Raw genomic sequence first — 15,672 nt, 5'->3', positions numbered from 1 at the left:
CCCTCAAGTGGATAACCTAAGGTTTATCAATCCGTGGGAGGCGTAGGTTGAATATGGTCTCTCTCAAGCAACCCTGCAACCAAATAACAAAGAGTCTCTTGTGTCCCCAACACACCCAATACAATGGTAAATTGTATAGGTGCACTAGTTCGGCGAAGAGATGGTGATACAAGTGCAATATGGATGATAGATATAGGTTTTTGTAATCTGAAAATATAAAAACAGCAAGGTAACTAATGATAAAAGTGAGCACAAACGGTATTGCAATGCTAGGAAACAAGGCCTAGGGTTCATACTTTCACTAGTGCAAGTTCTCTCAACAATAATAACATAATTAGATCATATAACTATCCCTCAACATGCAACAAAGAGTCACTCCAAAGTCACTAGTAGAGGAGAACAAACGAAGAGATTATGGTAGGGTACGAAACCACCTCAAAGTTATTCTTTCTGATTGATCTATTCAAGAGTCTGTAGTAAAATAACACGAAGCTATTCTTTCCGTTCGATCTACAAAGAGTTTGTACTAGAATAACACCTTAAGACACAATCAACCAAAACCCTAATGTCACCTAGATACTCCAATGTCACCTCAAGTATCTACGGGTATGATTATACGATATGCATCACACAATCTTAGATTCATCTATTCAACCAACACAAAGAACTTCAAAGAGTGCCCCAAAGTTTCTACCGGAGAGTCAAGACGAAAACGTGTGCCAACCCCTATGCATAGGTTCATGGGCGGAACCCACAAGTTGATCACCAAAACATACATCAAGTGGATCATGTGAATATCCCATTGTCACCACAGATAAGCACGGCAAGACATACATCAAGTGTTCTCAAATCCTTAAAGACTCAATCCGACAAGATAACTTCAAAGGGAAAACTCAATCCATTACAAGAGAGTAGAGGCGGAGAAACATCATAAGATCCAACTATAATAGCAAAGCTCGCGATACATCAAGATCGTATCACCTCAAGAACACAAGAGAGAGAGAGAGAGAGATAAAACACATAGCTACTGGTACATACCCTCAGCCCCGAGGGTGAACTACTCCCTCCTCGTCATGGAGAGCGCCGGGATGATGAAGATGGCCACCGGTGAGGGTTCCCCCCTCCGGCAGGGTGCCGGAACAGGGTCTCGATTGGTTTTTGGTGGCTACAGAGGCTTGCGGCGGCGGAACTCCCGATCTATTATGTTCCCCGATGGTTTTAGGGTATATTGATATATATAGGCGAAAGAAGTGGTAAGGGGACCCACGAGGGTGGAGGGCGCGCCCAGGGGGGTGGGCGCGCCCCCTGCCTCGTGCCTTCGTCGTTGCTTCCCTTACGTATACTCCAAGTCTTCTGGATTGCTTCCGTTCCAAAAATAACTCTCCCGAAGGTTTCATTCCGTTTGGACTCCGTTTGATATTCCTTTTCTGCGAAACACTGAAACAAGGAGAAAAACAGAAACTGGCACTGGGCTCTGGGTTAATAAGTTAGTCCCAAAAAATAATATAAAAGTGTATAATAAAGCCCATTAAACATCCAAGATGGATAATATAATAGCATGAATACTTCATAAATTATAGATACGTTGGAGACGTATCAGTGCTCATCGCGCCAGGCCTGATGGCCGTCCTCTCACGTTGGGGCACGCCCCCTTGATCCATATATTGATCTAGCTTGGCCTGCTCTATTGTCAAGGTCCTGTCGTAGGTCGTAGGTGTACCCTGGGGCCAATGTCTCTCTGCCTCTACGGTAGGGTGGAGCGGGCTGGTGTTCGGCATGAGTGGCCGCTCTGTCCCGTCCATGCGGTGGCCGGTCTGGTTCATCAGCGCGGTCGTGTCTTGACGGTATTGGCTCGATTGCCTCGTCGTCAAATTGTGGTAGTAGCCGACGCTTCGGATAACTCTTTGCTGGGCGTTGAAGGCCATACTCTTCGACAGCTAGGACCCGGGTCCATCTGTCGTTGAGTGTATCCTGTTCGGCTTGGAGCTGTTGCTACTTCTTTTTTAGACTTCTTGCAGTGGCGATTAGCTGGCGCTTAAAGCGCTCCTGCTCAAGTGGTTCCTCTAGCACGATGAAGACTTCGTCACCGAGGCTCACATCATCCTCGGAGATGTGTAGATAGTTACTATCTTCCGAGTCCTCGTTCCCAACCGGATCGTCAGGGTTAACTTGCCCCTCTTCCCAATCATCCTATTCGGATGTTGGCTCGACGGGGGCTTCAGGGTCCTCGACGTTCTCTGGAGTGTTATTGTCTCCGGTGCCGGTATTGCTGTCTTTTTTGGGACGCGATTTTGAGTGGCACCACTGACGTTGACGCTTTGGTAGTGCCTCAGCAGACTTATCCTCAACCGGATCCTTCCTGTCGTCGCCGTCATCCTCTTTGGGTGTGTCCACCATATACACGTCATATGTGGAGGTGGCCGTCCAATGTCCGATAAACGGCGGGTCTTGGCCTTGTTCGTCTCCGGCATCGTCGTTCATGCCGTCGATGTCTTCGGAGGCGTAGTCCAGCATGTTGGTTAAGTCCTCGACAGTGGCTATGAAGTGGGTGGTGGGTGGGACGTAAAATTCCCCGCTTTCAGCCCCTAGTCCGGGCTGGGCGTAGTTCGAAGGTGATTCTTCTGTGATGGCGAGGGGTCGCATTAGGTCCAGAGCCTCGTTTAAGAGCGAGGTTTGGACGGGGAAGCGAGAGTCTGTGGATCTAGGCAGGGCAGGAGCCTCCTGGCCATGCTCGCGTGACGTGGACCTCGAGAGTTCGGAGCTGGTATCTGGGGGCGAGTCCGGCTTTTCAATGACAAGGGGAACCCGGTTCGACTCCGGGCTTGCCGATGACTCAGTCCCCTCCGGATCTCCGGTAGCGAGCTTCATAATTGCAGAGAGTCCGGGGGGTTCTAAACTCCCATCTTCGGACCTGGTAGTTTGCTCCAGATCTAAGGCGAGAGCGGTGGTCGGGGCCGTGAACCCTTCGAATATCAAGTCTCCTCGGATATCAGCGACATAATCCAGATTTCCAAAACTGATCTGATGACCAGGGGCGTGGCTGTCAATCTTTTCAAGGTGGCCAATCGAGTTGGCACGCAGCACGAAGCCGCCGAATACAAAAATCTGACCGGGGAGAAAAGTCTCTCTCGAAACAGCATTGTCGTAGATGATCGATCGAGCCATCGAGCCTTCTGTCATCGGCACAATGGAACTCTCAATGAAAGCACCAATGTCGGTGTCAAAACCGGCCAATCTCGGGTAGGGGGTCCCGAACTGTGCGTCTGAGGATCGAAGGTAACAGGAGACAAGGGACATGATGTTTACCCAGGTTCGGGCCCTCTTAATGGAGGTAATACCCTACTTCCTGCTTGATTGACTTTGATGAGTATAGGGGTTACAAGAGTTGATCTACCTCGAGATCGTAATGGCTAAACCCTAGATGTCTAGCCTATATGATTTGTGATAGCCTCTACGGACTAAACCCTCCGGTTTATATAGACACCGGATCCGGAGGGGCCTAGGGTTGTACAGAGTCGGTTTACAGAGAAAGGAAACTACACATCCGGACGCCAAGCTTGCCATCCACGCAAAGGAGAGTCCCATCCGGACACTTGGAAAGGCCTTCTATCTTGTATCTTCACGACCCATCAGTCCGGCCCACGTCACATAGCCCAGATACCCGAGGACCCCATAATCCAGGACTCCCTCAGTAGGTGATCTCCTCGCCCTTACAAACTTCTTGGTTCAACTCCGCATCACGTCGGAGGCTCCCAAGCGACACCTAATCAATCTAGGGGACACCACTCTCCAAAAGGTAATAGACAGTGTGTTATGTTGAACTCCTTGCTCTTGTGCTTCAAATGATAGTCTCCCCAACACTCAACTCTCTCTCAAAGATTTGGCTATGGTGGAAGAAGGATTTGAGTGGAAAGCAACTTGGGGAAGGCTAGAAATCAAGGTTCAAATGGTTGGAATGGAATCTCTTGGTCTCAACACATGGTTAGGTGGTTCTCTCCCTCAAAAAATGAATGGTGGAAGTGTAGGCACGTTCTGATGGCTCTCTTCTAAGAGGAAGAAGGGGTGGAGGGGTATATATAGCCTCCACACAAAATTGAACCATTACACACTTTTGACCCATCTCGATGGCACCGATTGGAAAACTCGGTGGCACCAATCTATACAAAAATATGAACAGTAGAAATCTCGGTGGGACCGACAGGAACAACTCGGTGGGACCGATGTGCTAGGGCTTAGGGCAAACCTCATCTCGGTGGCACCGATTGTATCATCTCGGTGAGACCGAAGTGAATGCAACAAGCAATAGAGAATCGGTCAAGCCAACTCAGTGGGGCTGATTGCAACATCTCGGTGAGACCGAAGTGAATGCAACAAGTCACAGAGCGCTGGTAAGGCCATCTCGGTGAGACCGAGATCCATATCGTGTGACCGAATCGTTAGGGTTTTGGCAGTGGCTATGTCAACATGAACTCGGTGGCTCCGGATGGGAAATATCGGTGGGGCCAAGTTGGGAATTATGTTTTGGACATATTTGGATAGAGAAAGTGGCTGAGGGTTTTGGAGCAATATCACTAAGCATTTGAGCAAGTAGACCATAAAGCAACACCTCATCCCCTTTTAATAGTGTTGGCTTTCCTATGGACTCAATGTGATCTTGGATCACTGTGACGCCCTCGATTCAATCGTACACTAATCATACACGCAAATGTGTATGATCAAGATCAAGGACTCACGGGAAGATATCACAACACAACTCTAGACACAAATTAAAATATTACAAGCTTTATATTACAAGCCAGGGGCCTCGAGGGCTCGAATACATAAGCTCGAATACACAAGAGTCAGCGAAATCAACATTATCTGAGTACAAACATGAGTTAAACAAGTTTTCCTTAATAAAGCTAGCACAAAAGCAACATCGATCGAAAAGGCAAGGCCTCCTGCCTGGGAGCCTCCTAACTACTCCTGGTCGTCGGCGGCCTCCACGTAGTAGTAAGCACCCTCGTGGTAGTAGTAATCGTCGGTGGTGACATCTGGCTCCTGGACTCCGACATCCGGTTGCATCAACCGGAAAGAAGAAGAAAGAGGGAAAAGGGGGAGCAAAGCAACCGTGAGTACTCATCCAAAGTACTCGCAAGCAAGGATCTACACTACATATGCATCGGTATCAATTGAAAGGGTTGTATTTGTGGACTGGACTGCAGAATGCCAGAAGAGAAGGGGAAAGCCTAGCCTATCGAAGACTAGCATCTTCTGAAAACCACCATCTTGCAACAACAGGAGGGAGTACAGTAGCATAAAGTAAAGTAGTAGAAGTGTTATCAACCTCGGCCAGAGATCCTTTCTCGACTCCCTGCGAGAAAGCAATCCCAGAGCCATACTATCCATTTCTCATATCCATGTCTCATCTCAAGTATCCAGTTCTAGTTGTATCGATCGGGATACAACTCCAAGTGTCCGTTACCGTAGGACAGGCTATCGATAGATGTTTTCTTCCCTGCAGGGATGCACCAACTTACCCACCACGCTCGATTAACTCCGGCCGGACACACTTTCCTGGGTCATGCCCGGCCTCGGCCAAACAATACACCGCAACCCGACCTAGGCTTAATAGAGAGGTCAGCACACCGGACTAAACCTATGCCCCCAGGGGTCATGGGCCATCTCCCCGGGAACTCCTGCACGTTGCGAGGGCGGCCAGTGAGCATACCTAGCTACCTCCTTCAAAAAGGCAGGTGCTTACGCAGTCCAACCTAGCGCGCGCCGCTTAGTCGCTGACGTCTATTAAGCTTCGGCTGATGCATACGACGCAGAACACCCATACTATGCCCACGTGATGGTTAGTGCTATCAGGCCAGAGGCCCCTCGGATCAAATATCCAAATCATAGTGGATTAGGAACGCGCGGTAACAAGCAGAGACTCACGAAAGATGTGACCCCGTCGCCCCGTCTCGAGGACTTGCGGAAAGGGCTAAGAATGCCCGGCCACGCCTCATAAGTATCTCGCGAGCACCTTCCAGGTCAACCCGTCTGCACATCACTCGCGGGTACCCCCCAGGGTCGACCCACCTTTCCAAGTAACAGTTGTAAAGTCCAAGTATCCGTGTGTCCAAACATCAAGGGGAAAACCCGAGGAATCACCCCCGGTGAATTCCACTCGATGTAATCATCAAGGTGAACGTAAGAGGATCCACCCTCGAGGTGCACACTTGAGGGGTTGCACGACAGAGTCGTATCGGAAGTGGTTAAGGCGGAATCACCCTCGATGACCACGACCGAATAGCTACACTACAGGGTTTAACATCAGAAGTGCTGATGAGGTCTCACCCTCGGCACTAAATAGTAACCCAGTAGTGTCGAGCAACTAAGGGGAAGGTGATGTGCGGTGCCGGGGCCTGGTCTTCGATCCCGTTGATCGGGTCTTCGATGATGAAGCAGGGGCAACCGGGACAAGGTGGGGTCACTGATGGATCACTAACCAACCTAAACTAAGCAGTTTAGGATAAGCAGGTAAGGTACAAAGAGCAGGTTACGAAAGCAGGCTATGCATCAGAATAGGAGCAAACAATAACAGTAGCAAAATCTAATGCAAGCACGAGAGAATGGAATCGGGGATATCGGGTTGATCAAAGGGGGGCTTGCCTGGAAGCTCCGCTGAAAGGGGAAGAAGGGTCGTCGTCGACGTAGTCGAACACAGGGGCATCAGCAGCGGTCTCGGGGTCTACCGAAGAGAAGAGGGGGAAGAAACAGTAAATACAGAGCAAACAAGTGCAGTACTATGCATGACAAGACAAAAGCAGTGCTAGGGGTGTTCTAACGCGGCACTACACGATACCGGCTAAGGGGGATAACATCCGGGAATGTTTCCCCAGTGTTAGGCATTTTCGGACAGACGAACCGGAGGGGAAAAGTTTGATGTTCTCTATGCTAGGGGCATGTGACAGATGAACGGAGAGCGTATTCCAATTCATCTCGTCGTTCTGAGCAACTTTCATGTATAAAACTTTTTCATCCGAGTTACGGATTATTTTATAAGAATTTCTAAAGTTTAAAACAATTTTCTGAAATTGTTATTATTTAATTTAATTCGGAAAACAGAATTACGGCATCAGCCTGACGTCATCATGTCATCAGCAGTCAACTGAGTTGACTAGGGTCAACCTGACGAGTGGGACCCCACTGTCATTGACACAGCTAGCTTAGCAGTTTAGACTAAACTAATTTAACTAGTTAGTTAGCTGGGGCCCACTAGTCAGTGAGAAATTAGGTGAATCTAATTAATTTTGTTAATCTAGTTGATTAAGGGGGCGGTGGCCCACCAGTCAGTGGCACGGTGAGCCCAGTTAGCACAGTTGACTGGTCAACCAAGTTGACTGGACCCACATGGCCCACCTGTCATTGGCAACGGGGAGGACACGTGGCGCCATGTCGGACGTCGACGCCAGAGTGGCTCCGACGAGCCGAAACCACGGCGGAGGGGCCAAGGGAGCGTCGAGATTCACCTACGGGCGTCCATTTTCGTGCAACTTAGCGCGCTCGAACGGGAAGATGACGCTGCATCCAACCGGAGTGGTTACAAGGCCGGAGGTGGACGGAGGTGACGGCGGCGAGCACCGCAGCGGATGCCGGACTTCGGGCGTCGTAGGAATCTAGGCTACGGCGAGCAAAAAGAGCGACGCGAGGTACCTACGGTGTCTACGCGGGCCAACAAAGCGAGTGGGCATGCGCGCGTGACCAACGGGTCACCGAAACCACGCCGGCGACGAGCGTACGCGACGGAGGGCTCGGCCACAGCGGGGGTGAGGGCTACGGGTACAAACGTCGACGAGAGGGGCGAGGGAAAGAAGTTAGGAGCTCACCGGGACCTGCAGGTGAGCAAAGCGGTCTCGGGGACGACCGGTCGACGCCGAATTCGACGGAGATCGCCGCGGGTGCAGAGGTTGAAGGTGACGCGGACCCGATGAGGCAGGGACTCCTGGCGCGAGTTGGTGGCCGTGGCCGTCGTAGGAGCCGACGATGGACCGGCTGGGCTTGCTGGAGGGGCGCGGGGGAGGCAGTCGCCGCGGTGGTGCAAGGTGGGGCGACGGCAATGGCGCTCGGTGAGGTGGATCTCGCGCGAGAGAGAGGGCAACCGGGGAGAGGGAGCGTCCAGAGGGAGTGGGACGAGTGGAGTGGCAGGGGGAGCCCGAGGGGTCAGCCTCGTCGTCTCCCTTATCCCCTCGTCGGCGGGGACAGCGAGGCAGTCCGGCGGGGCGCGCTCGGGCGTGCGCTGGGTCGATGGAACAGGGGCGGAAGGCGACCCGGGGGTTTGAGTGGGCCAGATGGGCTGGCTGGCCGTTTCGGCCAAATGGCCCCGGGGGAAGGTTTTTTTATTCCTTTTCTTTGTATTTTCTTTTTCTAGTTTTATAAATTAAATAGCTAGCCCCTGCTTTATTCATTTCAGAGCATTTAAACACATTATAAAAAATGTTGTTTCAACATGACAAATATCCTGGGATTATTTGCCACACTTTGAACATTTTAGTTTTCCTGTTTGACAAATTTGAATTTGAATATGAATAGTGATTTGGATCCAGTGAGGATTAGCAACAGTAACATGATGACATGGTACCATTAACAGGGGATTACTGTAGCATGACACTGGGGGTGTTACAAATCTCTTCCACTACAAGAAATCTCGTCCCGAGATTTAAGTGCGGAAGTAAAGAGTAACTTCGGGAGAACTGACCCTTATAGGGTTAATTATCTGGTGAACAATTTAGGGAATGTGGCATAAGTATCTCTCGAGTTGAAACTTAAGAAAACATCGAGAGCAAAATATGCAGGTACAATAGGAAGTTTCAAGCGAATGGACAAACGATCGATAGCTGAATAGAGTGTGAGAAGGGGGTTCAGAGCATCGGGAATAGATCATCTCTTGGAAGGTGGCTCGTGACAACACACAAAGCCAAGAGCAAATGATACTTCAGAATAAAGGATATACAGGAGAGTCAGGTTCCGATCCTGTGGAACTGTGGGTTATGGGCCCACCATGTGGGTTAAAAGTAGAAAGGGGGCCGATAGCAAGACATGTCAGATGATAGACTGTCAGTTATGTTGCCAACAACGTTGGTACCAAGGGCGAGGGACGAAGAGAACTATTTTCCTGCTCGTTGAACGAGGCGGACCAATAGGCAAAGTTCTCGTCCATCGGTGGTTACCGGAATGTCAACAGCAATAATAACAAGGTCTTACTGACATTGTACACTGAGGTGTTTTCATAAGCAGGGAACTATTACTGCTTAGATCTCATAAACCACAAGAAAGGTTAAACAAAACAATGGAAAGAAAAGGTGATCATTAGATTAATCAAAACATTGGAAAGGAAAGTGTGTTTAAACACAATTATCAGAAGTATATCCTTCCCAAGGACAGGCAGGGGATGATATCCATGACAGGATAGTAAGTAGATAATCAACTAGGGGAAAGGGAGGGGAAACTGATGATGTTACCCATACAATGGTGTTTGGATAGATGATCAAGAAACATTTAGCATTGCGCTTCCAATGTTCTTGTTGATGAACGAAGTACCACAGTCGTGATTCGAGATAGCATTGGCATGGCCATCAGGTAAAGGTCGGACCTTGGGAATACAAAGGATCAATCAGGGATTTCTGTAACAATGCAATTTTATCAGGAAAAATGAGGATGTGGCCGATGGGTTCAGTAGCAATCCATCGACACGTCAAAAAGGATGTATTTCCAAAATTATAAGAACAAGTTTGTGTTGGGGGGAAGGCCAGAATGTTGTCGATGATAACACAAATCATCGAGGGGCAAGGATGGTATTTCTCATCATGAATTTAATTAATATCCTGGAAGAGCTCAGAATGTTGATGATGATCACGACATATTTGTCGAGAGGTTTCATGAAGATGTAATCGATCGGCGATGACATCAATTCAAAGGAATGATGAAGCGAAAGGTTATGGGAACCACTGGTACGACACAAACTTGAAATTAAGCTTGCTATTCAAGACAAAATGATATGACGAGGAAAATCGATGTAGGCTTAGTTCATCGTCGAAAATTGTGCTCCGGGAAGAAGGATCAGGTAGCACAGTTAAAATTTATCACGGCAATGATATAGCCTATCAGGCTAGGAATGACTTGAAGGATTATTAAACTCGTAAGTAATGAAAATTACTTAGAGTTGTTGAATCGGAGTGTGGGATCGATTCTCTTATCGGTGTTCTCGAGTGACTGATAACTCAGAACCCGGGGGAAAATCTGAAATCGGTGAGAAGTAATACTAGATGAATACTCATAGGAAGCAACTCAGTTATTTGATATTCTCGAGATACCAGGGGTAATACTCGAAGGTAGACCATATTAGAGTTTGGACATGTGTATTGATATGCAGAAGGCAAGCACTTCAACTTGTCCGAGAAAGGGGATCAAAGAAGACAATCTTGGTTGGAACCACGATTGCAAAGGCCAAAATCACAGATACAGGATCAAATTATACCAAGGGAATAATTATTGTTATGAGAAGCTTCCATGATAAGATCTACATTGTTTCCATGGGCATGAACACAAAGTTCAAGGTCGACTCCCACTTCTCAAATGCATAACCTTTCATTCACTTCTCGCGTTCAATGAAGTTGTAGTGTCGAAATTTTACCTGGCAAAAAGTCAGAAGAGTATGACTCGTGAAAACTCTTGGGTTCACACGGATTAGGGAAGGCATAGGTTCAACCCATAGGGGCATCTTAGGAACATATACTCCGAATTTCAAGAATAATTGACGCAAGTTCGAAGGTAGAGTATGGCTGACAAAAGCAGAGGATACATATTTACCAAAGGCATTATGTGTCATGGGAAGAGCTCACAAGCTTAGTGGAAATGAAGGACACTTTCGGATAATAACCTACCAAAGGATCTGGCGGTCAACAAGGATCTGATGTGATTAACGATACTCAACAAGAAGAAGAAGGAATGCAAAGGCATAAAATTATAAAAAAATTAGGATAATTTCAAAGCTTCAATACAAAGGAATTACGATAGCCAGATCGGTGTATCAGAATCAGATGTTATGATTAGGTACGAGTATGTTGAATAGGATTAGATGGGCAACCAATCAAGGTTTGATTTGCCGAGAACCAGCTCATGTCCGGAATGACGTCTGAGCTGGAAGAACAATTTCTAGGGAACAACTGATGATTGCGTGCATTCACACACATGTTGAATCGATAGGGTAAGGACGACAATCGCAAAGGATTTTAATGAATATTGCTAGACATATGGAATTAATCAAAATGCAAGCAGGTAAGGAAGAACAAGAGCAATAGGCTACTAAGGATTTTCAGAAGATTGAATAGTATTTCGAAGAATTTTGTGAAACACAAGAACAGCTAGGGATGAGCGAATACTCAATAAGTGCGAGGAATTATCCGTAGGGGTATTCATGTGGTAAAGAACTGCTAGGCAGTAAGCTCAAAGGATTCTCGGGGCAACGGAGAGTATTTCGAGGCATCTTGTAATAACAAGAGCAACAGGGAATGACTGTAAGAATGGCAAGCATACGTAGTTATCCATAAGGATATATCGGTGCCAGGGAATTGCAAAAGCGACGGGCACAAAGTCTCAAGAGAACATCGTAGGGTATCTTCAGACTCTTCTGGTGCAGCAGGCGATCATTTGTAATAAGGGGCTCTCCGGGAGGAAGTAGTTACGAGACCCTAATGTTAGAGTTAGCAAAATTGTTTAACCCGAATGGAAGAGAGATCAGAGTCCCAGAGTATAGACGAGGAATAAGAGATCCTAATACCACCCAATTGGCGATGTGGGCCCGTAAGCCACACAGCCAAGTTAGTAAAACGATTTTCGGTTTCTAGCCTCAACTTCGGCCAAGGAGTTGGAAAGGGGCTACCTACAGGCAGTCGGCTCTGATACCAACTTGTGACACCCTCGATTCAATCGTACACTAATCATACACGCAAATGTGTACGATCAAGATCAAGGACTCACGGGAAGATATCACAACACAACTCTAGACACAAATTAAAATATTACAAGCTTTGTATTACAAGCCAGGGGCCTCGAGGGCTCGAATACATAAGCTCGAATACACAAGAGTCAGCGAAATCAACATTATCTGAGTACAAACATGAGTTAAACAAGTTTTCCTTAATAAAGCTAGCACAAAAGCAACATCGATCGAAAAGGCAAGGCCTCCTGCCTGGGAGCCTCCTAACTACTCCTGGTCGTCGGCGGCCTCCACGTAGTAGTAAGCACCCTCGTGGTAGTAGTAATCGTCGGTGGTGACATCTGGCTCCTGGACTCCGACATCCGGTTGCATCAACCGGAAAGAAGAAGAAAGAGGGAAAAGGGGGAGCAAAGCAACCGTGAGTACTCATCCAAAGTACTCGCAAGCAAGGATCTACACTACATATGCATCGGTATCAATTGAAAGGGTTGTATTTGTGGACTGGACTGCAGAATGCCAGAAGAGAAGGGGAAAGCCTAGCCTATCGAAGACTAGCATCTTCTGAAAACCACCATCTTGCAACAACAGGAGGGAGTACAGTAGCATAAAGTAAAGTAGTAGAAGTGTTATCAACCTCGGCCAGAGATCCTTTCTCGACTCCCTGCGAGAAAGCAATCCCAGAGCCATACTATCCATTTCTCATATCCATGTCTCATCTCAAGTATCCAGTTCTAGTTGTATCGATCGGGATACAACTCCAAGTGTCCGTTACCGTAGGACAGGCTATCGATAGATGTTTTCTTCCCTGCAGGGATGCACCAACTTACCCACCACGCTCGATTAACTCCGGCCGGACACACTTTCCTGGGTCATGCCCGGCCTCGGCCAAACAATACACCGCAACCCGACCTAGGCTTAATAGAGAGGTCAGCACACCGGACTAAACCTATGCCCCCAGGGGTCATGGGCCATCTCCCCGGGAACTCCTGCACGTTGCGAGGGCGGCCAGTGAGCATACCTAGCTACCTCCTTCAAAAAGGCAGGTGCTTACGCAGTCCAACCTAGCGCGCGCCGCTTAGTCGCTGACGTCTATTAAGCTTCGGCTGATGCATACGACGCAGAACACCCATACTATGCCCACGTGATGGTTTGTGCTATCAGGCCAGAGGCCCCTCGGATCAAATATCCAAATCATAGTGGATTAGGAACGCGCGATAACAAGCAGAGACTCACGAAAGATGTGACCCCGTCGCCCCGTCTCGAGGACTTGCGGCAACGGCTAAGAATGCCCGGCCACGCCTCGTAAGTATCTCGCGGGCACCTTCCAGGTCAACCCGTCTCCACATCACTCATGGGTACCCCCCAGGGTCGACCCACCTTTCCAAGTAACAGTTGTAAAGTCCAAGTATCCGTGTATCCAAACATCAAGGGGAAAACCCGAGGAATCACCCCCGGTGAATTCCACTCGATGTAATCATCAAGGTGAACGTAAGAGGATCCTCCCTCGAGGTTCACACTTGAGGGGTTGCACGACAGAGTCGTATCGGAAGTGGTTAAGGCGGAATCACCCTCGATGACCACGACCGAATAGCTACACTACAGGGTTTAACATCAGAAATGCTGATGAGGTCTCACCCTCGGCATTCGATAGTAACCCGGTAGTGTCGAGCAACTAAGGGGAAGGTGATGTGCGGTGCCGGGGCCTGGTCTTCGATCCCGTTGATCGGGTCTTCGATGATGAAGCAGGGGCAACAGGGACAAGGTGGGGGTCACTGATGGATCACTAACCAACCTATACTAAGTAGTTTAGGATAAGCAGTTAAGGTACAAAGAGCAGGTTACAAAAGCATGCTATGCATCAGAATAGGAGCAAACAATAACAGTAGCAAAATCTAATGCAAGCATGAGAGAATGGAATGGGCGATATCGGGATGATCAAAGGGGGGGTTTGCCTGGAAGCTCCGCTGAAAGGGGAAGAAGGGTCGTCGTTGACATAGCCGAACACAGGGGCATCAGCAGCGGTCTCGGGGTCTACCGGAGAGAAGAGGAGGAAGAAACAGTAAATACAGAGCAAACAAGTGCAATACTATGCATGACAAGACAAAAGCAGTGCTAGGGGTGTTCTAACGCGGCAATACACGATACCGGCGAAGGGGGATAACATCCGGGAATGTTTCCCCAGTGTTAGGCATTTTCGGATAGACGAATCGGAGGGGAAAAGTTTGATGTTCGCTATGCTAGGGGCATGTGACAGATGAACGGAGAGCGTATTCCAATTTGTCTCGTCGTTCTGAGCAACTTTCATGTATAAAACTTTTTCATCCGAGTTATGGATTATTTTATAAGAATTTCTAAAGTTTTAAACAATATTCTGAAATTGTTATTGTTTAATTTAATTCGGAAAACAGAATTACGGCATCAGCCTGACATCATCATGACGTTAGCAGTCAACTGAGTTGACTAGGGTCAACCTGACGAGTGGGACCCCACTGTCATTGACACAACTAGTTTAGCAGTTTAGACTAAACTAATTTAACTAGTTAGTTAGCTGGGGCCCACTGGTCAGTGAGAAATTAGGTTAATCTAGTTGATTAAGGGGGCGGTGGCCCACCAGTCAGTGGCACAGTGAGCCTAGTCAGCACAGTTGACTGGTCAACCAAGTTGACTAGACCCACATGGCCCACCTGTCATTGGCAACGGGGAGGACACGTGGCGCCACGTCGGACGCCGACGCCAGAGTGGCTCCGATGAGCCGAAACCACGGCGGAGGGGCCAGGGGAGCGTCGGGATTCACCTACGGGCGTCCGTTTTTCGCGCGACTTAGCGCGCTCGAACGGGAAGATGACGCCGCGTACAACCGGAGTGGTTACGAGGCCGGAGGTGGACGGAGGTGACGGCGGCGAGCACCGCAGCAGACGCCGGACTTCGGGCGTCGTAGGAATCTAGGCTACGGCGAGCAAAAAGAGCGACGCGAGGTACCTACGGCGTCTACGCGGGCCAACAAAGCGAGTGGGCATGCGCGCGTGACCAACGGGTCACCGAAACCACGCCGGCGAAGAGCGTACACAGCGGAGGGCTCGGCCACAACAGGGATGACGGCTACGGGTACGAACGTCGACGAGAGGGGCGGGGGAAAGAAGTCAAGAGCTCACCGGGACCTGCAGGTGAGCAAAGCGGGCTCTGGGACGACCGGTCGACGCCGAATTCGACGGAGATCGCCGCGGGTGCAGAGGTTGAAGGTGACGCGGACCCGATGAGGCAGGGTCTCCTGGCGCGAGCTGGTGGCCGTGGCCGTCGTAGGAGCCGACGATGGACCGGCTGGGCTTGCTAGAGGGGCGCGGGGGAGGCGGTCACCGCGGTGGTGCGAGGTGGGGCGACGGCAATGGCGCTCGGTGAGGTGGATCTCGCACGAGAGAGAGGGCAACCAGGGAGAGGGAGCGTCCAGAGGGAGTGGGACGAGTGGAGTGGCAGGGGAAGCCCGAGGGGTCGGCCTCGTCGTCTCCCTTATCCCCTCGTCGGCGGGGACAGCGAGGCGGTCCGGCGGTTTGAGTGGGCCAGATGGGTTGGCTGGCTGTTTCGGCCAAATGGCCCCGGGGGAAGGTTTTTTTTATTCCTTTTCTTTGTATTTTCTTTTTCTAGTTTTATAAATTAAACAGCTAACCCATGTTTTATTCATTTCAGAGCATTTAAACACATTATAAAAA

This window comes from Triticum aestivum, chromosome 3D (assembly GCF_018294505.1).
Source record: "Triticum aestivum cultivar Chinese Spring chromosome 3D, IWGSC CS RefSeq v2.1, whole genome shotgun sequence".
NCBI lineage: Eukaryota > Viridiplantae > Streptophyta > Magnoliopsida > Poales > Poaceae > Triticum > Triticum aestivum.
The sequence above is the reverse complement of the archived record's forward strand: the minus strand, read 5'-3'. Positions refer to the sequence as shown.